This window comes from Lissotriton helveticus, chromosome 7, assembly GCF_964261635.1.
Source record: "Lissotriton helveticus chromosome 7, aLisHel1.1, whole genome shotgun sequence".
Taxonomy (NCBI): domain Eukaryota; kingdom Metazoa; phylum Chordata; class Amphibia; order Caudata; family Salamandridae; genus Lissotriton; species Lissotriton helveticus.
The window spans coordinates 1468076192-1468099023 of record NC_136068.1 but is presented as its reverse complement, the minus strand read 5'-3'; positions in this window follow the sequence as shown (position 1 = coordinate 1468099023).

Sequence of the window (22832 nt, the reverse complement as noted above, 5' to 3'; positions counted from 1 at the left end):
GATATCACCGTTACCTTGACCTCCACAGACACCACCCTCTGTGGCTTAGTCTGCACATTTAAGTTTGTGGGGTTTGTTCCATAATCATCTGGCAACATCCCGGCTGCCTCCAGGAGACTCAGCGACATACTACAATCTCCTTTTCTGTTGCATCCGCAGCCGCTCACATGCTCCACTCTCAGAAAAATGTAATAATTTATTTTGTGCATGCGCGGGAAAAATATATGCGTCAATCGTACAGTGCTGCTTCACTTCTCCTAATGGACGTGCACAGGGTCCTCTTCGCTCGGCCAGGAACCAGTTTTGTCTGGCTGCGGCGGTATTTATTTAAGGAAATTCTGGATGATTCCCATTCCATTTTTAAACAAGTTTCTAATGCCAAGAATTAGATATGTAGTTGTTTGATTTGCTGGACCCAAATACAGCAGCACCCAATGAGATAGCTGGTGAACTGAAATGTCCTTATGACACATCTCAAAAGAAAACGGTGGGTGGAAAGAAAGAAAATAGTGCATTTGAGTGTTGTTTTGGAGGGAAAATCAATTAATAAAGTAAGACAGTACAATTGTACACAATAATATGGTTTTAATCAATCAATCAATTGGGAAAATCAGCCAGTCTCAAAAAGAGTCAAAGTCTAAAGTTCAAAGTACTGGATTACAGGCAGTAGTATATATACAGTACAAATGCCACAGAAAAAACACAGGTACAAATTGCTACATGACGCAAATAACAAGCTGGGCAGATAAGATATTACCTAAACACGTAAGTATTTCCAAGAATGTAGTGCCTATGTTTAGCAGAAGCCCCCTCTTGTGGCTTATTTCTCAGAATAAGGATGAGATAACATAGAAACACATTTTTGGTTTTCTGCTTAACAAGTGATTATCTCTTGTTTTATGTCAATGGCCCAACCCAGCCTATATGACTATGACATATTCTCAACAGGCTTGTGCTAAAGCAGAATCCTTCCTTGTATACAGCCTATACTTTGTGCTCCATGACAGTACAACAAAAATTCTACTTTTGGCCTCTCATTGTGTTTGTTTAATGGATAGAAATGTGCTGACCTTTTCTGTGATATCTATAGTATTTATTGATGTCATGTCAAATTTGAGTCTGCAAAGAAGTATAATCTATTTATGTTTTTAAGCACAGCTAAATTGACCATACAACATTTTTTGTGTGTTTCCTAAAACTAATGTGCACTATGACTATGTATTTTCACAGAACCCACAGTTATCTTTTTCAGGGGAAACATCCTTTACAGCGAAACTTTTTCCACGCAGTACCTTTACAACGCAGGTATTACAACACAAGTCGTTACAACGACTTGCGCTGGATGGCGCTGTAGGATAGGGGACAGTTTACTTTACTATCCAAAACCTTCCCTACTATCCGCGGGGACTGGAGTTGGAATAATAAATTAAACTATTCCACTATCCAGCGCCCCCCCAACGCAAGTCGTTGTAACGACTTGCATTGTAAAACCAGCGTTGTAAAGGCATGCGTGGAAAAAGCATGCGTTGTAACGACAATCATCCCTTTTTCAGCATATCCATGTATTAGCCTTGGCCGGTTCACAACTTACATAGGTTTAAAACTATGCCTTACCTGAAATGTTTGCATTGGGTTTTGGGATTTAAAACTTGTGTGTATGTGTTTATAAAATGTTTCCCTACATCATTCCCCCTCTAGTTGATTGTTCAACTATCTTTCCCACCTTCCCATCTACTAGGGGATCACCTTTTCCTCACTACTCTATCCCTCAACATCCTTAGCATTTTTCCTAACCAAGAAGGCACCTCCCATTGTATCTGTCATCCTTTTTACAACATGCGATTGCACCTGAAAAATAAGACACATCAAGAGCAGTAACACCACCAAAGGCAACAATGCTTTAAACAAACCTGACATCCACAACGGCACCCACTCAAACCAACGCATGAACCAGTCATCAGGGGCACCCCCCTTGTTGACCATTTTCTTTTGCAGGTTATGCAATGTCCGAATGGCCTCAGCTTCTTGGTCATCGATATCAACTTTAATTCTAGTTCTTCTTCAAAATCAAGTGCTAGGGAACTCACAAGGGGCTTGCAAACCACATCTGGGTCTAGCCAAACTGTCTCATCCCTTTGGTGGCCACCCTATTGACTGCCACCACACTACTTATACCAAAGTGTGTAATTTAATAGTCTGTCTTCCTGTCGGACTTCTTTCCAAACTGCAGTGCCATAGTATTCCGCAGTTCTTTTTATCCAGTACTGATGAAGCAAGGTCGTTGGACAGCCCATGGGAAGTCACGTAACTGGAAGGTGTTCACACCTGGTATCACCTGGGAGGTAGTGTGAAGAGTCACTGGGGAGCAGAGGTCATTCCAGTTCAGGGGTAGTTGCATGTGGAGCCGGGCCTCACACATCCAACAGTGTTCCATCAGGCTGGTGGTGCTGCCCTGCATATCAGTGTTTTAACTGGTGATCTTGCAGTTGAAGTTGCTCCTCACCCTTACTGTCCCATTTCCTCTGAAACAAATAGAAACATGTTAATTTCATTGTTATTCTAGGGTGTGTGGTACTCCTGTCCATGTATATTCCTATATGTTTGCATCCCATATTTCTTGACATTGGCCTATTGTCTTATCAAATCATCAGAGACCGTTTGTCTTGGAACCATCCCATGATGATATTGCTGTACATGTGAACTTGGCTCCAGTGTGCCATTTGTCATGGGAAAATACTGATCCTGTAATGCTAAGACCTGGTCTGATCGCACAATCAGGGGGTAGAGGTTTAACTAAATAGTTACTACATACAGATGATGAGTAGGACCTTCCAAAAATGCCTCTGTGTAATATCTACTTGTATTAACTTGTGCAGTTACAGGGCTAACATGAGTTGGTTGTACCTGTGCTTTTATTCTGCATAAAAAGCAGTGCAGGAGACAGAATGTACAAGTTGCGGATACCTCTTTAGGGAGATGCAATCTGTGAGAAGCAGCATAGGGGATGAGGGAGCCTACATAACAACTTGTGTTGAACGTGGATGTGCCTATAGTAGGCACATGCTGGTACCACATATTCTCAAATAAAGCAGAATGGAGAGGGTGATGGTCAATATCATTATCAACAGTTCTGCGCATACGTGTAATAGTTGATGTAGGATCAAAGGAATAAAAAGGCAGTAGGGCTAAGAATAGCAGTATTAGTACACCGAGAAGGAAAAACAAATATGAAATACATAACTTGAAAGAAGTATTGTCTATTGTTGGAGTAATAGAGGGAGGCTTTACACCGTTTGCTTCTCCTATTCTTCCACTCTTTTTCCTCCTCGGTGTCCGAAGGGATGGATGGTACAGCTGGGGACAGGCAAATTGAGCTGAGGTGAATCCATGGTTTGTGGCAGTGGACTTTTATTGCAGTAGGTGTGCTGTCTGTTACAGGAAAGGGTGCTTGGAACTTAAGGGTCTTTCATTTGCAAATGCTTCTCAATGTTAATTGTAGTTCCCAATGGCAAGGGTGTCTGTGCGTTTGCACACATCAGCTACATGTGTAACCTGTTTAGAGAAGAACTTTGTGGCTTTGTTAGATTAGAAATGCAGACATTTCAGTTTATACTACTTCAGACTCACTCTCAATCTGCAACTTATGTCTACTTATTGGCATGGATATATTCATTACTCTCCCTGTCACAATCTAACGTGAGTTCAAATGGTAATTTGGTCTTGGTGAGTTTCTTAAGGTGAACAGTGCTAGTGAAAGATTTTTTTTCAAGAGGCTGTCATTGGAGATAAAACGTTGACAAAGTTTGCAAGTTATTCCTAACAGGCTGGTGAGGTGGGAGGAGTTATTATTGAGGACGTGGGTGTCAAAGTCAGACCTGGTCCCCCTCAGAAGCATCCCACTGGGGTATTTACCTCGCAGTAAATCACAGAGAACTGAATGGAAGATAAACTCCTACAACAACCTCCCTTACAAATATCCACACACACAAAAGAGAAGTAGGAGTATTTGAATACACAATGTTATATTTAGAGGCACGTGCTTAGTATTTAAAAACTGTCCTGACTCCTCACCCACAAATTGTGGCATGCTTCATCAAAGGGCTTGCTTAATAACACCCCAGCGCGAGCCAAAGCCTGGGGTGGAGCAAGAGGGAGAGGAAAGACAATCCAAACATAAAATCGTAGGGATACAAAATAGAAATATTTGTGCAGAACATGGAACCTAAAACTGGCTAAGGAATATCCACCAATATATGTTATTCCTGGATTTCCAGGCCAGGAATAAAATAAATATAGGATGGTGGTCTCTGGGATTTTTAGTAGCCCCTTACCCCTCCTAACTGCTTATTTGTCAACATGTTTCAGCCGATTGTATGTAGCCCTAACATGAGTCTTTATGGCTTTCGTCAGGACCTAAGATCACCTATATTGCCCTTCTTTCCTATCTTACTTATGAGGGTTGAGGATAGACTGACTCTGGTTTGGGGCTGCTTAAACACACTGCGGTGGTACCTGTTGCTAAAAATGTGCCACCCATGATCATAGATTCATGCTGAAAGAACTGTCTGTCTGTGTCGTACAGACAGATAGCAAGCATAAGTTCTATCTTGATACACTCATGTCACTCAATCTTTCTTTCCAACAGTAGCTACCACTGGGGTCTAGTGCACATATCCCCCAGGTAGCATAAATACAGGTTCTCCTGTATGTTACAGTAGTACTGATGGCTTTTCTATTTAATATAATTAGTTCATTTATCACTAAAAAAGTGAGACCTACAGCAATCAGTATCACATGATGTAGTTACGGGAGAAGTGGCGCATCCAAAACAGCAACCTTTTGTAAAACTTACTGAGTTTCACAATATTTGAAGCTCAAAAAGGCGCTGGAGCAATGGCGGCTCCCTATAGTCAAACACTTGTTACATTAGGAGATAATATACACAGGTTTAAACTTTGTCCAATGACCCCCACCGGGGATCGTTTATTTGTCTATGTATTCTCAAGATCAGTAATTGCGACATGCATGCACAGTTGCTGGTGAGTTTAGGTAGTCTCACAGTTATCAAAAAGACCCGTCTGTCTCCATGTTTGTTTTTATAGTTAGGATTTACCTCACAGACCAGAAAAATTGCAGCAGACTTTTCATCACAGTGCACACAATGTCCAGCTCCTTAAGAAAGAGCAGACAACAACTATCAGATAACGATAAAGATTGTATCTGTCAATCCTATCAATGTACTCAATTGACAGTTCCTTAAGGGTCCTTGTGGCTGGGGTATTATGGAAGCTATTACCTTAAAGGTGGGGCTTGATGAATACTGTTGACACATGAAACAGGTGTGTATGTACATTGCAAACAAATCTTGGCATATTTAGAAGAACATGTTGTCTCTGGTAGTGTGTTAAAAAAGAAGTAGCTGGTTTAGGGCTATCAGTAGCAATGCCTAGTGCATGAAAGGTTTCTCTGTTTCTATCTATATATCTATCTATCGATCTATCGATCTATCTATCGATCTATCGATCTATCTATCTATCTATCTATCTATCTATCTATCTATCTATCTATCTATCTATCTATCTATCTATCTATCTATCTATCTATCTATCTATCTATCTATCTATCTATCTATCTATCTATCTATCTATCTATCTATTTATCTATCTATCTATATATCTATCTATATATCTATCTATCTATTTCATCTGTTCCTATCAGTGTGCATCCTCTAGCTTCTCACAACTGTTTCACATGCTCTGGACCACTTTCCTGTATCTCTTTAAGATGCAGCTAAGCTGTTTTCAGCATGATGGCTTGATGCATCCAATTGGTCCGATGGTTTTGATGTTTCACTAGCTATTAAAACTCTGGTGTGTGTGCCACTAAGTGGGCGTTTTGCTGCATCTTTGCAGCCCAGACAGCCAAGGTGTTTCCACAGAATACAAAATCCTGAGCATTAGTGTGGACTGCGCACTTCACTGAGACTACATGTGGCAGTATTAAGGATTGCGCATGACGGGACTTCCATCACACTTAAGGAATCCACGTCTACTCCACCTCATGATGCTAGAGTGCATCGTTGTGGTAACATAGACTGAATCAGAATATACTGTTATTGTTTCGACTTCCGTTTTTTGAGGGCTGTCACTAAAGTTACTAGTTCAGTAGATTGGGATAAGTAATGAAGAGGCAAAGTTATTTGGTCTGTTATCTACAATGTATCTTAAGAGTCAAGTTACATGACTTTGACCACTTCTGTACCTGTATGTCTCAATCCCATTTCCGAATCTGTTGTAAAAACCCATCTACAAAAATATGCAACACTTCTTAGAATGGGGGGTGCAAAGAAGGTAGCAAGGTTGACTATATGGCACTCAACTATTTTGAGGGATGGTGATGATAATATTTCATAACCTGATACTCTATGTGTTGTTTTGGCTTTCTGAATGATCGCAAATATTGCATGGTTAGAGTAAAATGTCAGAGGTGCACCTACAACAAAGTGGGCACTTTTCTTCACTGCAAAGGCTGACGTTGCTAGTGCTTTTTCACAAGGGTAATGGCCATTTAATGACAGAATACAGTAGGCCACCAAAATACTCAATTGGCTTGTGGCCTAAAGGGTACCTTTTGGGTAAGGACAGCCATCATCACCTGGCCATTAAAGTAGGGAAAATAAACAACCTCTTTATTGCAATCTGGTGTTCCTAACACAAATGCATTTGTTATCTTTGCCATTAACTTTCTAAATGTTTGTTTCATCTCTTTGGTCCATGTTATACTGTCTTTCCGTGTTTTAGCCTGTTTGATAGATGCAAGCAGTGAGGCTATTAGAGTACTGTAATAAGAAAAACATTGTCTAACATGATTATATAGGCCCAGGATCTTCTGCATTCCTTTCACAGTCTCGGGCTCTGTCATCTGTCTGATGGATGCTGCTCTGTTAATTGTTGGCTGAATGTTGCCCTTGTCTGGCCATTAAATTCATCATTATTTTTAGACCTGCATTCTCTAATAAAATATCCTGCCTTCCTGCAACAGTAGCATGGTGGTCTGCCCTGAAATATATTTGATCTATTTCACCCAAATCTTCCTCGCCCTCATCTTCTATTCATGCTATTTCTTCCTTGGGCATATGGTTGGTGTTATGGAATGCCTGCAGGCGGCACACCCAGGGATACTGTCGCTAACTTAGCAGTGGCAGTGGCAGTGGCAATTCCTCCCTCAGTTTTCTAGGCTAACTTCAGCTGGACCAATGTAACCACTGCTTTCTCTATTTTGTCTTTCTCACTCTTTTCCTGCCTCTTCTTACAAAAAGAATGCCCTGGTAACCTGCTTGGCAAATCCACAATGCTGGAGTTACTAGTGGAGTTGACAGAAACTATGGGAGGAGATAGGGGGCATTTTGAATGGGTGTTCTCTTGAAAATGACGGGAAAAGAAGTAATTGAGATGTGCAAAGCATTTGGGAAACAATGTAATATTCTTGCCTTTTTCTACCCTGTCTTAGACCTGGCTTTTGGAGCTCATTGGGGATTTGCTGGGAAACACATGACCTTTAAGAGGCCTCGGAGCTCTCCATTGCTGTGTTGTCTGTGAAAAGCACAGCATGTGCTTGAGGAAAATAACTGGTTGTAACTCTTGGCCTGCTGCACAAAAGCTGCAGCGCTTTGCAGGGACTTCCAACACAAGCCAGCACTTTGTAAACAATTCAATCATTAAATGAGTGAGCCTAGCTGACTCTGGATGTTTCTTTCCAGTACAGTCAGACACCTTTCTTTGGGTGGGGAAGCTAATAAAATGTCGGTTTAAAATTAGCACTGACCAACCCTGACTCATGCAGTGCCACCGCTTGACTCGGCCTGGTCCGGTGTGTGCAGCAATGACAAACATTACCCATTAGAACCACATAAATCACCGGCACAGACCACATCTGGACCCAGTGATAAGTGGCATCGCTGAAGCTTGAGTCAGGACCGAGTCACAGGAGACGGAATGTGAAATACAAACCGTACAATAGGCCCGCATCCAAGCATGCTCACGATGCATTAATGGACGCTGTCCTCTCCTCCTACGACAAAGATTTAGGTGCTGCGCTTTGATCGAGTTTTTGAAGCGTCAGAGCTCGCTGAGGTGTTAGTTTCATAGTCTGCCATCTCCCGTTTGCCCTTCCTCGTCAACACCTTGCAGACAAAAAAATAGCAGGAAGAAAGATTTGCTGATGAGAATCCCTGCTGACAAATAACCACTAGAAGATTAAAATTCAGGGGGGTTTGGCATTAATCAGACCCAGTTTACTATGGAAAATAGACACATTACTTAATTTTAGCGGGTTGGAAATGTGGAATAAATACATTTTGCATAATTTCTTTGACTTACTTCATACGGCATGACGCACGTCAGTTATCTATCCAATGTTCACATGCGTTGGAATTTTGTCACCTTTTAAACTAATTACACATACTAAATAATTTATTCGTGCAGTCCACGTGCTAACTTGACATCAGAAATTAATATGTTAATTTATTTCATTCTGATTTGATATTTGATTTCGAATTGCATTGCAAAATATGCGCTGGTGGTTGCACGTGGTGGGTATCCGCACTCATTTTTGGGGAATCTTCTTTAGATTTTGACCCAGCGAAAGAGCAAAAACTAAATAAAATGGAGTATTGAGTAGACAGAAAAAGAATGCACAAAACAGGAAAAATATTTTGCAAGCGGGACGGGTAGTGTGCAGTGGTGGAAGAAAAAAAGCGTGAAATGGAATCAAGACTTGGGTGAACGGCATTCAGCAGCACTGGCGGCATTCTCCTAGGAATGCCTAAGACTAGGCTGCTATATAATTATTTATTTGTGTCTTTGTTCAGTTGCTTTACAAATTAAGAACTGAAGAAAATCGGCCTAGGAAGGCAAACATAATTTTATTTAGAGATTGGGCTGGCCTTGGTGTGTGGCTATAGTGATCTGTGGCAAACTCTGCCTAAAGAGCAATGAAGGCCAAAAAACAGAACTAGAGTACACAGCTTCATAAATATACTTCTGCTCAAGCTTGAAAATGGACACAAGGCAGTGCCTGACTTCTCCCTAGCCTCCCCAGGCCCTGCCTATTCCTTGAATATATGATTGGGTGGGGGCAATGAAGAGAGGGTTAGGCAATGAGTCAGAAAGGACCACCTGGTACAGAAGAAATTCACCCGGCCTCCAATTATTCAACAACCCTTAAAGGTGGGATGAGAGAAAAGAGTGACCCGTGATAACACTTAATTAAAAATGTGCATTATAAATAACATGCAGTGAAATTAATCTACAATTGAATTGACAAGTGTATTCTGACATGAAGTAAACACAGTTGAAACAAATTTGCTACAGTCTGTTAAAAGTCTATTTTCATGCCTTAAGATAAATAAGCCTCAGTTATGCCTCCAAGCAATCTTGTCCAAAGTGGATGTTGCATCTTTATTCTCTGTTTATATTTCTGTGGCACATAGTTCAGTAAGACAGTTCTCGCAGAATGCCAGCTAGCTACTGTAACACTTTTCAAGAACCTTCTGCTTACATGCACTATTACATTCATTCACAATGCCACACTATTGTTTATATAACTACTTTCTTCTGACATCTCTGGATGACATTAGGTCAGAGGTAGTGGGTTAGTGCTCGGGTGGTAGAGTTATATGACGATTTTCAAATCTGTAAGCTGATTTGTTGAAAATGTAGGGCCTCATTTACAGTATGTTGATGCACCGCAGCGCAGCAAGCCTTCCTGCTGTGCGTTAAAATAAAGGGGCAGAAAGATGCTGTGTCTACAAGATATGGCACGTTCCTGTCCTTCTCTCCTGTACCAGAGCACAAACAGCAGTCGTGCGCCAGTGCAGACACAATTTGCGTCATTTTGTAAGGGTGCCTGCCAGGCCCGGACTGGCCGTAGCGGGCACCGGGCAATCCCCCGGTGCGCCGCACGGGTGGGGGCCGGTTTTGGGCCCCTGGAGGCTGTTTTTGTTACGGGGCCGTTTTTGCAGCATAGCTGCAAAATCGGCCCTGTAACAAAATCGTCCGAAAACCAGCCCCGGCAAAGAGATCGGCGGCTCCCACAACCTATGTGGGGGGACGGCCGAGCACTTTGCCAGGGCCGGTTTTGGTTCCCAGTCCGGCCCTGGTGCCTGCACGGAGGGGATGATGCAGGAAGGTTTCCCTTCCTGCACAAAAACAATCATTCAAGGCATTTTCCTCTTGCTGTGTGTGCTGCAGAATGCAGCATGCATAGAAAGTGGAAAAAAAGAGAACTATATTTCTCCTAGACAGCCACACACAATTGGGAGCTTTTTGTGCCTAGATGGGCCATTCTTGGCAGGATGGGAGAGAGGAGCTGGGCAGAGCCCTACTTACTCTTGAATAGGCTGTGTCCTGCCTAACAACACTTCATTGTTACCTCAGTCAGCTTAGAGCCATGGCAGGGGAGGCAGAACATTCCATACACTTCAAAGACACTATTTAGAAGCTTCTCCAATGTTCCAGACCCAGGGCAATTAAAAGAAGGACCTCAGACACCAACTCTCCAGTACACTCCTGAACCTGTGGATACTTTGCCAGGAGAAAGAACTGTTGTGCGGCTGAAAGGACTGCCACTCTGCTGGACTGCCTCTCTGAATGAACTGCTGCCCTGCTGAGCTGCCCTGGTGCCTGCCACCCTCTTGCCTGGGTGAGAAGGACTGGATCTGCATCTCCTGAGCCCAGAGTGATTCCAAGGGCTAGTTGGCTTGCCTCCTGATCTGAAGCCTGATAACAGGATTCCAACAACGGTGCATCTGCACCTGGACCCTGCCACCTGTAAGACTGCTCTGCTAAGTGGTGCCACCCCAGTCCTGGACCCTTGGAAATTGGCCTAAGGTGTTTGACAGTCTCTGTGGACCAAGGGGAATGACACATCTCCTCTGCTGCGCAGCACATTTTCAAGCAGAACTGGTGCATCATTGTCGCTAATTGGACCGAACCGTTGCAAAGACCCACATTGCCACAGCAGTCCTCGAAACCGGTGATTCACCCTGACTTTGCAATGCCTCTTTGACACGGGCCTTCACATCTCTCGTCAATGGCAGCCTTTACATTGGACTCAGCATTGCTCCCTTGCAGCTCCTCGGCATTGGCGCATCACCTCGACTGCGCACCTTGACATCAATCTTTACATTGCAAGCCTGCATTGATGGGATCCTCAACAACAGCACACGATCTTGCATCGCAGCCTTGCAGAATCTCGGAACCGACGCATTGCTCCAGATGCGCAACACTTCTTCAACTTGGATCCTAAAAATGCTCCGCAACCCGGATTTAAGGTTCCTTGGTCATGTAGATGGCCCGTTCTCCATCACTGTGGGCCTGAACTTGTGACTTTGTCCTGGTCTGGCGCAACCAGATAATCACAGTTGGCACTTTGTGCTTTTTGTCACTTTTTGTCACTATTTTCCCTGAGCCCTTTCAAATTTAAGATCTCCAGCTCTACAAATTGGATTTTTTTCGCTTTAGTCTTGCTTTATTTAATAGATTAGGCACTGTATTAATAACTCTGATTTGGGTTTCTTTTGTGGAGTGTTTTTACTGGGTTACTGTTTGTAGTGCTGCAGAAATGCTTTACACATTGCCTCTAAGTTAAGCCTGACTGCTCTGTGCCAAGCTACAAAGGGGGCGAGCACAGGTTAATTTGGGGTTCGCTTGTGCCTTACCCTGACAAGGATCGTGGTTGATGCTTGACCAAGGTTCACAACTCTGTCAACCAGTAACCAATTTCTTACAGTAACCCTTCTACCGAACTCTAAATCAAGTTCTTAATCTATTTCTGATGTTTCCTAATATTCTGCATTTGTTTTTAATACTGAAAATCTTCATGGGAATTACTTTATGCATTTAAATGAGACTATTGTTGCATTTCTGTAATGTAAATTAGAATTTTGTAATAAATAGTAATGGGTTTTCGAAATTCCACTTTAGAACTCACTTTTTGAGTCTGTCCTTTCTTATTGAACTGTATTTTGAAATGCTGTTTTGAACCTTGTGTCTGGGACACATTGCCTCATGATTCAAAGTGAACAGCGTCTTGGCGCATCCAACTCCTGGGCAAACCATTGAGATGCGGATTATTTTCACTGTGGCTGTGCGCCCATATGAGCAAAATCTCACGGAGAGACATTGAGTGAAAAGAGATGAGGGAATAAAACATCTATATTGCTAACAAATGTGCCCCTCTCTGCTTTAAACATATAAACAATAAAATAATAGAATAATAGCATTCTATCCCTATATCACCCTTGGCAATTAGGGGGTAAAAAAAACTGAAATCTGTATATGGCAGAGGTTTCTAACATCTTGTATAATAAATGCGACTTCTTGCCAGTGAAAACCATCCTGAACTACTCACAAATATAATAACTGTTTAAACAGTGAGCAGATTATAAGAGCTTGTAATAGTAACTGCTTCTGGAAGGATTACCTGTAGTGAGACCTGTGCGACGCCCTTGCCACCTTCTTCCATCGCAAGATCGCAGACATCCACAACAGCTTCAACACCACTACCGGCCCGACAACCACTGAGACCCCCACCCCCACCGCCACCATCCGCACCAACCCCCTGTTCTCCTGGTCCAACATAGACGACGATGACACCATCAAAATCCTGAACACCGTCCACTCCAGATCTCCTTCAGATCCATGCCCACACCACATCTTCAACAAAGCCAGAGCCACCATAGCACCCCACCTCTGGAAAGCCATCAACATCTGCTTCGAGACAGCAACATTCACGAAGAGCTGGAATCACGGAGAAATCAACGCCTTACTCAAAAAACCCAAGGCTGACCCAAAGGATCTCAAGAACTTCCGGCCCATCTCTCTGCTCCCGTTCCGAAGGTCATAGAGAAGAAAGTCTACTGCAAAATAAGGGACCCCCTCTGAAGGTTATACTTTCAGGCTAGGAAGAAGAGGGGAAAGAACCAGAAAACACAAAATTTGGACCCTCTTGGCCTATCTATTACTTATATAAGAGACTTAGGGCCAGATGTAGGTAGGCTTTTACCGGTCGGTAACGGCCGAATTCGGCCGTTACCGACCGGTAAATGGATTTTGAGATGTAGGGGGCATATTTATACAGAATCGGTAAATTTACCGATCGGTAAATTTACCGATTCTGTAAAATACTGAATCGGTATTTTTACCGATTCGGTAAATTTGAGATGTAGGTGGGACTCTTCAGAGTCCCACAAGCCTTACCGAATCGGTATTTTACCATCAAATTCAATTTGATGGTAAAGTACCGATTCCGGTGTGCATGCACATGTGTGCATGCACACCTGTGCCATATGACAGGCAGACCTGCCCTTAGGGCATGTATGCCTGCCACATGGCACCCGACTCTGTTTTGGGGGTGCTAGAGGGTGTCAAAGTGACACCCCCTGCACCCGTGTGATATTCGGTATTTACCGATTCGGTAAATACCGAATCGGTAATGCCCATTCATTCCTATGGGCTTCAAAGCCCATAGGAATGAATGGGCATTACCGGTCGGTATTTACCGAATCGGTAAATACCGAATCTTACCGATTCGGTAAATGCACATCTGGATTTACCTACATCTCCCTCCTTCTATTTTACCGATTCATAAATACCGAATCGGTAAAATTCTGTATTTATGAGTCGGTAAAATAGATTTACCTACTGTCAAGATGCCTGTAATCCACAGGAGCCGATGCTGGTCCCAACGCCCCTCCACCTCAGTGACCGCCCAACAATAAATGATGAGGCAATCCCAGAAGCAGAAGGGAAAGGGGTAGTGGAGAAAACAACAAAAGAGAGAGAGAGACAGCCTTTATTTTGGATGTTGTTCTTCTGCTGGTTCCGTCAGGCTCGTGGTTTGCGCCCTGTAGGAAAAAACACATGTACTACACCACAACTAGAATTTTATACACTCTACTCAACTTGAAGTTTTAAATTTTAAATCTTACCCCAAGAACCAAAGGCTAATGCAGCTCTCTCGATATTGTAGTGGTTATTCAGAATCTGTGGTACTGTAATATATAACACACTTAGCATTAACATATATCTATACCGTTCCTGACTAAGTTTACACGAAAATTAAATTCTAAATACCTGTCACAGATTCTGGTGGCGTTTATAATTTCCTTCAACTGAATAAGGTCTTTCAATCAAACCCTATTTAATTAATTCCTTATCATAAAGGCAACTGAAAGTCTACTAGAAATAACCAGTTGGAGTTATAGGAGTAGAACCACTCGCTATAAAATGAAAAGGAAAATTGAACTCGCTATGACATGAAAAGGAAACTTCAGTTATCTTCTTTTTTGACCAGCTGAAAACAAAGGACCGGTGACTTGAAAACTGAGGACAGAATTATGTAGGAAATGTTCACCAAGGAAAAGTTCACGGTGACTTTGAATATTCCACGAAGAAAAATTATTTGCCAGCTAAAACATGACAAGGAGTTCTCTTACTTTGATTCCCACGTTGCGCATGCGATACTTGTAGACACTTAACCTGGATATTTGAAGAGAAACGACGAGGACAGGAAAGACGCTGCTGCTGCTGTCAGAATACAGTTGAAGTGCGCAGTTGAGATTCAGAGCGCGCGCCTTGACAGCTGAAGCTGCGATGCCTCAGACACTAGAGCGGCAACCTCTGACATCGCCGCGGCGCAGAGCGCCCACCATTTTCTGATCATGAGCGCCTATGCTGGACAAGCACTGTTTGAGAAAAGAAACGGACAAAACATGTTGTCTTTTCCAACGTCTGTGTTTTAAAGGTGCTTTTCTCTGAAGGGTTTTCTTGCATTTTGTCTTATCCATTTTTACTGTAGCCGGAGCGGTCTTGACAGTACCTCCCTCCAAAATGGGTTCCCCCAACTTGGGTTTCTTTGGGTATGCCTTGTGGTAACTGTTTATCAGTCTCTGAGCATGTACATTTGTGGATGGTTCCCAAGTTCTTTCTTCTGGACCGAAACCTTTCCATTCCACCAAATAATACAGTCTCTTTTTAACTATTTTTGAATCCAGAATTCTGCTGACTTCAAATTCATCTCCCGACTCCAACCTAATAGGTGATGGGGTGTTTTTGAGCCTTGCATTTTCGGGGTTCTTTTTTAATAGTGAAACATGAAAGGTTGAGTGGATTTTTAAGGTTTTAGGGAGCTTTAGCTTCACAGCCACTGAATTTATTATTTTGGATACCTTAAACAGACCTATGAATCTTGGCTGAAACTTCCTATTCCCCTTTAACCTTAAATGTTTAGTAGATAGCCATACCTGATCCCCCACTGCAAAAGTTGGCCCCACTCTTCTTTTCTTGTCTGCCTGTTTCTTATATGACTCTTTGGCCTTACTTAAGTTCTCCTTAGCCTGATTGTAAGACGCTCTCAATTCTGACATGACTTTAGTGATTTCTGGTACCTTATCATCTGTTCTACCTACAACCATATTTGGGTGCCTGCCTGAATTTAGGTAGAATGGAGAGTAACCAGTGGAATCGTGCACCGCATTATTGTATGCAAATTCCGCTGTCCACAATAGATCCGACCAGTTGCCCTCCTGTTCCAGCAGATAGAGCCTAAGATATTGTTCCAATTCCTGGTTTACTCTCTCCGTTTGGCCATCTGTTTCAGGATGGAAACTGGTCGAATATCGTGTGTCCACTCCTAAGCTGTGCATAAATTTTTTCCAAAATTTTGATACGAACTGTGACCCTCTGTCAGATATAATGACCTTTGGAATTCCATGCACACGTACTATATGTTGGTTAAATATCTGCACTAACTGCGGGGCTGTGGGCACAGATTTTAATGGAATGAAATGTCCCATTTTGGAAAATGAGTCAATCAGCACTAGAATGACAGTATTACCCAAACTAGCTGGAAGATCAACTATCAAATCCAATGTCACTGTGTGCCAAGGATGTGGTGGATTAGGCAGTGGCTGCAACAAACCCTGAGGGGCTCTACGACTAGGTTTACCTTTTATACACAGTTCACAGGTCGACACATACTGTCCTATCTGAGCCGCCATGCCCTGCCACCAGAAATGCCTCTTGATCAACTCCAAGGTTTTCCTGACTCCTCGATGACCTGCTAGACGATCGTCATGACAACTTCTTATGGCCTTTTCTTGCATCTCCTTAGTAGGTAAGAACAATTTGTTTTCGTAGAATGGCAGACCGTCTTTCACCGTTTTCTTTTCATCAGAATCCGCCCAATCCTTCAGATCATCGGCGTGATTTTTCAGGATATCTTCCGTGAACTCTTGTAGATGGATTGCTCCGATTATTTTGTTCAAAGGAATAAGAGGTTCTGGAATTGGAGGCCTAGTTTCTATGGAAGCATTCATCCTAGATAAAGCATCAGCTTTGCCATTTTGTGCTCCGGGTTTATAGGTGATCACGAAGTCAAACTCTGAAAAATATAGAGACCACCTTAATTGTCTAGGCGTGAGCGTTTTTGCTGATTTCAAAAATTGTAGATTTCTATGGTCGGTAAACACAGTCACACAATGTTTTGCTCCCAACAAATAGTGACGCCAATCCTGAAAGGCCTCTTTAACTGCCAGCAATTCCTTGTCTGCAATTGAATAATTACATTCTGGTTCCGATAATTTCCTAGATCGATAAGCCACAGGATGAAGTTGTCCGCTAAGTTTGTCTCTTTGTGACAATATTCCACCTGTAGCAAAGTCTGAAGCATCAGTTTCAACAAAAAATTCTTGATCAGGGTCTGGATGCATTAAGACCGGAGCAGTCACAAAAGCCTTCTTTAGAGTTTGAAACGCCTTTTCCGCTTCCTGAGACCAATCAAACTTCTTCCCTTTTTTTAACAGTTGAGTTATAGGCGAAACTTTATCTGAAAAGTTGGGTATGAACCGTCGATAGAAGTTGGCGAATCCGATGAAGCTTTGTATCTCTTTTACACTTTTCGGCGAGGCCCAATCTTGAATGGCCTGGACCTTGGAATCGTCCATCTCCACACCATCTGCCGACAGAACAAACCCCAAAAATTCCACTCGTTCAGCATGAAATGAGCACTTTTCTAACTTTACGTACAATTGATTCTCAAGCAACCGTTTCAGAACAGCTCTGACATGTACAACATGTTCCTCTATGCAATTGGAGAAGATCAAAATGTCGTCTATGTATACTACGGCCACTCAATCCAAGAATTCTCGTAAGACATCATTTACAAAATGCTGAAAGGCTGCTGGGGCATTACTCAGTCCATAAGGCATCACCTGATATTCGAACAGCCCATACTTAGTTCTGAATGCTGTCTTCCATTCGTCTCCCTCTGCAACCCTCACCAGATGGTACGCTCCACGAAGGTCGAGTTTGGTATAGATTTTGACCCCCTTTACTTGGTCTAAAAGTTGTGAAATTAAGGGCAGTGGATATCTGTTCTTCACTGTAACCTGATTCAAGGCCCTATAATCAATACATGTTCGAAGAGTCCCATCCTTCTTTGGCCGGAAAAAAAGAGGCGAGGACACTGGTGATTGGGATGGCCTTATGAACCCAATTTTTTGATATTCTTCCAAATATTCTTTTAGATAAAGATTTTCATTTTCAGTTAATGCGTAGATACGACTGCATGGCAATGTCGCTCCCGGTTCCAGTTCTATTTTACAGTCATATTCCCTGTGAGGGGGTAATCTTTCCGCATTCCTTTTATCGAATACATCAACCAGATCATGGTACTCTTTTGGAATTGATTGAGTTTCAACTACACAGATGTTAGTGCTAAGCTGGGCAAGTGTTGCAGCTGGGGATTCCACCATCTTAGGTTTGACTCCAGAAAAACAGTTTGACTGACAATGTTCCGAGCTCATGGTCACAGTACGCCGTTCCCAATCAATAGTGGGATTGTGTTCAGTCAACCATGGTAATCCCAAAATCAATTGAAATTGAGGGGCATCAATCAGATTAAATCTTATAAATTCCCGATGCCCGTGCAATCCCATCAACTCCAAAGTCTCTGTTTCTTCAACAATAGGACCAGAGGTAAGATTCGTACCATCAACCGCCTTCACAACTTCAGGATTTCTCTTCTTAATAAAGTTAATGGCCATTTCTTTGGCGTAACTCAAATCGCAGAAGTTCCCAGTAGCTCCCGAGTCATTCATTACTGAAACTCCTTTAATCTCATGTGAACCGAATTTCACTGTAAAAGAGACAGTGAGATGAGGAGCCGATGACTGCAAGGTGTTGATCAATTGTTGCTGTTCTCGAGTTGACTCTTTGTTACATCCCGCCAGGGCAACTCCCTCTACTGGTGGGATCGTTCTTTTAAAACTGAACTGAATTTTGGTTTTTTAGGACACTCTTTCACGAAATGACCTGATGCACCACAGTACATACACAGCTGATTGTTTCTTCGCTTCTCCTTCTCCTCTTTGGACAGTGGCCCTCTTATGGATCCTATTTGCATAGGTTCGTCAGCGGTACCCGCATCAGGTTTGGTACTTTCGGTTTTTATACGATCTAAGCGAGGAATGTATGGTTTGAAATCTTTTCTCTTCTCTGATCGTCTTTCATATAATCGATGATCCATTTGTAGAACCAGATCAATTAGCTCTGAGATCTCTTGAGGTCTTTTAGGAATCTGCGCCAAGGCGTCTTTTAGTTCATCTTTGAGGCCTCGATAGAATATTGCAGAGCGCTTCTCATTAGGCCAGTCGGTCTCTACAATCAATCGATTAAAATGAGCTATATAAGCAATGAGGTCGCGATTCCTTTGCTTAATATCCAAGAGTTCATTATCCGTCGCTTGATTGGCAGTTCTTCGATCAAAGATTCTCAGGAACTCCTTTTTAAATAACTAAAAGTTGTACAATGCAGGGTCATTTCGAGTGATCAAGGGCATAGACCAGGCAGCGGCATCACCACTCATATACGACAGCATGAAAGCGACTCGAACATGCTCTTCTTTGAACACCACTGACCTACATAAGAAATGTAACGAACATTGGGTAAGAAAGATTTGAGCCTTATTAGGGTCCCCACTAAACCTTTCCGGATTAGCCAGGGGAACCACTGGAGCCACCGAATGTATGACCTGAGTAGCGGCTTCAGTAGCTGAGTTGCTAATAGAACTAAACCTGGGCAGAGGAGTAGACTCCGCCATGAACCTTTCCATCTGCAGTTTGACTTGATGGGTTTCATGCTGGGAGCGTTTTATTTCATCCCTAAGGGCTCTATTCTCCTCCGCTGACTGTGATAACTGGTTTTGTAATCCCTCTAATACCCCTGCTAACGACTTCAGATCCAACCCCTCAGCCATATCGACTCAGGTGGAACAGTGGCACTTCAATCTGTCAAGATGCCTGTAATCCACAGGAGCCGATGCTGGTCCCAACGCCCCTCCACCTCAGTGACCGCCCAACAATAAATGATGAGGCAATCCCAGAAGCAGAAGGGAAAGGGGTAGTGGAGAAAACAACAAAAGAGAGAGAGAGACAGCCTTTATTTTGGATGTTGTACTTCTGCTGGTTCCGTCAGGCTCGTGGTTTGCGCCCTGTAGGAAAAAACACATGTACTACACCACAACTAGAATTTTATACACTCTACTCAACTTGAAGTTTTAAATTTTAAATCTTACCCCAAGAACCAAAGGCTAATGCTGCTCTCTCGATATTGTAGTGGTTATTCAGAATCTGTGGTACTGTAATATATAACACACTTAGCATTAACATATATCTATACCGTTCCTGACTAAGTTTACACGAAAATTAAATTCTAAATACCTGTCACAGATTCTGGTGGCGTTTATAATTTCCTTCAACTGAATAAGGTCTTTCAATCAAACCCTATTTAATTAATTCCTTATCATAAAGGCAACTGAAAGTCTACTAGAAATAACCAGTTGGAGTTATAGGAGTAGAACCACTCGCTATAAAATGAAAAGGAAAATTGAACTCGCTATGACATGAAAAGGAAACTTCAGTTATCTTCTTTTTTGACCAGCTGAAAACAAAGGACCGGTGACTTGAAAACTGAGGACAGAATTATGTAGGAAATGTTCACCAAGCAAAAGTTCACGGTGACTTTGAATATTCCACGAAGAAAAATTATTTGCCAGCTAAAACATGACAAGGAGTTCTCTTACTTTGATTCCCACGTTGCGCATGCGATACTTGTAGACACTTAACCTGGATATTTGAAGAGAAACGACGAGGACAGGAAAGACGCTGCTGCTGCTGTCAGAATACAGTTGAAGTGCGCAGTTGAGATTCAGAGCGCGCGCCTTGACAGCTGAAGCTGCGATGCCTCAGACACTAGAGCGGCAACCTCTGACATCGCCGCGGCGCAGAGCGCCCACCATTTTCTGATCATGAGCGCCTATGCTGGACAAGCACTGTTTGAGAAAGGAAACGGACACAACATGTTGTCTTTTCCAACGTCTGTGTTTTAAAGGTGCTTTTCTCTGAAGGGTTTTCTTGCATTTTGTCTTATCCATTTTTACTGTAGCCGGAGCGGTCTTGACACCTACATCTGGCCTTAATCTCTCTTGGGCTATCTCATACATACAACAGTGACACTTAACATTTCAATTTTCATTGCTTTTATTATTTCATTACTTTGTATACTTTATAGCATTTCATTTTTACTTTTCTTTTTTCATTCTATATTTTTTAATAACTAGAAAAAGACTGATTATGAGAACTTGTACAAAAAACAGAATAATTTCAATAATTACATAAAATGTACATGATACAATTTCACATACACAAATCCACATGAAGAAAAACACCCCCTGGACTAACCCAAATAAATACATCCATGTCACAATCATTCAAGCACATACACACTCACACAAACTTCATACAAACAGCATCTGAACAAGGTGGAGGTTATGTATGACAAAAAAGCCTCCACGACCAGATTGATTCTTATGTTCAAAGCACAAGGCTGAGCATAGGGTCGACGCGCGTTTTGGCGGGTATATGAAGAGTAGTTAGACCACCTTCATCAAGACCTTTTTAGATACCCACATCAATTTCACAGCAACCAGGGAACAGAAGCAGAGGATTTGTAGAAACAGGGCCAATAGCTGCTATTCATGCGTTTTTTCATCAAAGGAGGCACCTTCCCTTACTCACGGAGAGTGTTGCCGCACTCTCCAAGGCAATTTCCTTTGAAAGTGCGTAATTCAATGTGTATTGTTCCTACTGATCAGTGCGGGAAACAGCCAAACATTTTCAACTGACCCGCTACCTTGAGGAGAACAGTGTCCTGGACCCGTCCCAGTCCGGTATCCAAAGCAACCACAGTACTGAAACTGCCCTCGTCGCCCCAACGAATAACATCAGGGCCCTGCTAGACAACAGAGAAACTGTGGTCCTCATCCTCCTGGACCTGTCAGCTGCCTTTGACACGGTCAGCCACCACACCCTAAGCACATGCCTTCACTACGCTGGGATCCGAGACAAGGCGCTGCAATGGACCACCTCCTTCCTCTCCGGCAGAACCCAGAGCGTCCGCCTCCCCTTTTCCATCCCAAAGCCACCGAGATCATCTGCGGCGTACCCCTAGGATTATCCCTCAGCCCGACATTGTTCATCATCTACATGGCCCCGCTCGCCCACGTCACCAGACTGCACAACTTGAACCTCATCACCTACGCCAATGACACCTAGCTGATTCTCTCCCTCACCAAGCCAAAACCAACCTCCATGAAGGAATGAAACCATCGCGGAGTGGATGAAGAACAGATGACTGAAGCTAAACTCGGACAAGACGGAAGTCCTCATCCTCGGATCCACCGCCTCACCTGGGACGACTCCTGGTGGCCGACCGCACCGGGAGCAGCACCAACACCCACCGACCACGCACGCAACCTGGGGTTCATCCTTGACTCCACCCTCTCCATGACAAAGCAGGTCAACGCTGTCTTGTCCTCCTGCTTCAACACCCTCCGCATGCTCCACAAGACCTACAGGTGGATCCTCACCGAAACAAGAACGGTCACCCAGGCCCTCGTCAGCAGCCAGTTGGACTATGGAAACGCCCTCTACTCAGGAGCCCTGGCCAAACTCCTGTAACTAATACAGCGCATTCAGAACGCATCCGCACGCCTGATCCTCGACATCCCTTGCCGCAACCACATCACACCCTACCTGAGGGACCTGCACTGGCTTTCCATCAACAGGAGGATCACCTTCAAGCTCCTCACCTTCGCACACAAGGCACTCCACAACACCGGACCAGCATTCCTCAACAGATGACTCACCTTCTACACCCCCAGCCGCCAGCTCCACTCTGCCGACCTTGCTCTCGCCATTGTCCCCTGCATCCGAAGAGTGACCTCCGGTGGCAGATCGTTCTCCCACCTCGCCGCCAAGACCTGGAACACTGTCCCCACCCTCCTACGGCAGACCCAGGACCTGCTAACCTACAGAAGAATACTCAAGACCTGGCTATTTGAGCAGTAGCAGCACCCCCAGCGCCTTGAGACCCTCACAGATGAGCGCACTTCACAAATGGCTTGATTGATTGATTGATCACCTAGTCCTGCTTCAGGCAGGGTCCTGAACGGCAGTGACAGAAAAAGTCAGTAGCAGAATATTTCTGTTTTCAGGAAGTTAAGCCAAATTACCCCCGTTCCCCCTTGTCCTTGGTCACTAATGAGGTGATCCCACCTCACAAGACAGAAACAAACAAGAAGAATGCTACATATAAGCCCCTCCCATAAGGCTGGTGCCTATAAAGGCTATACTTACCCAGCATTCCTCCAGTTCTTTCCTGTCTTGCAGGACAGGAGCGAGGAGAAGGCGAACTCAGGGGACTTGGTCATCC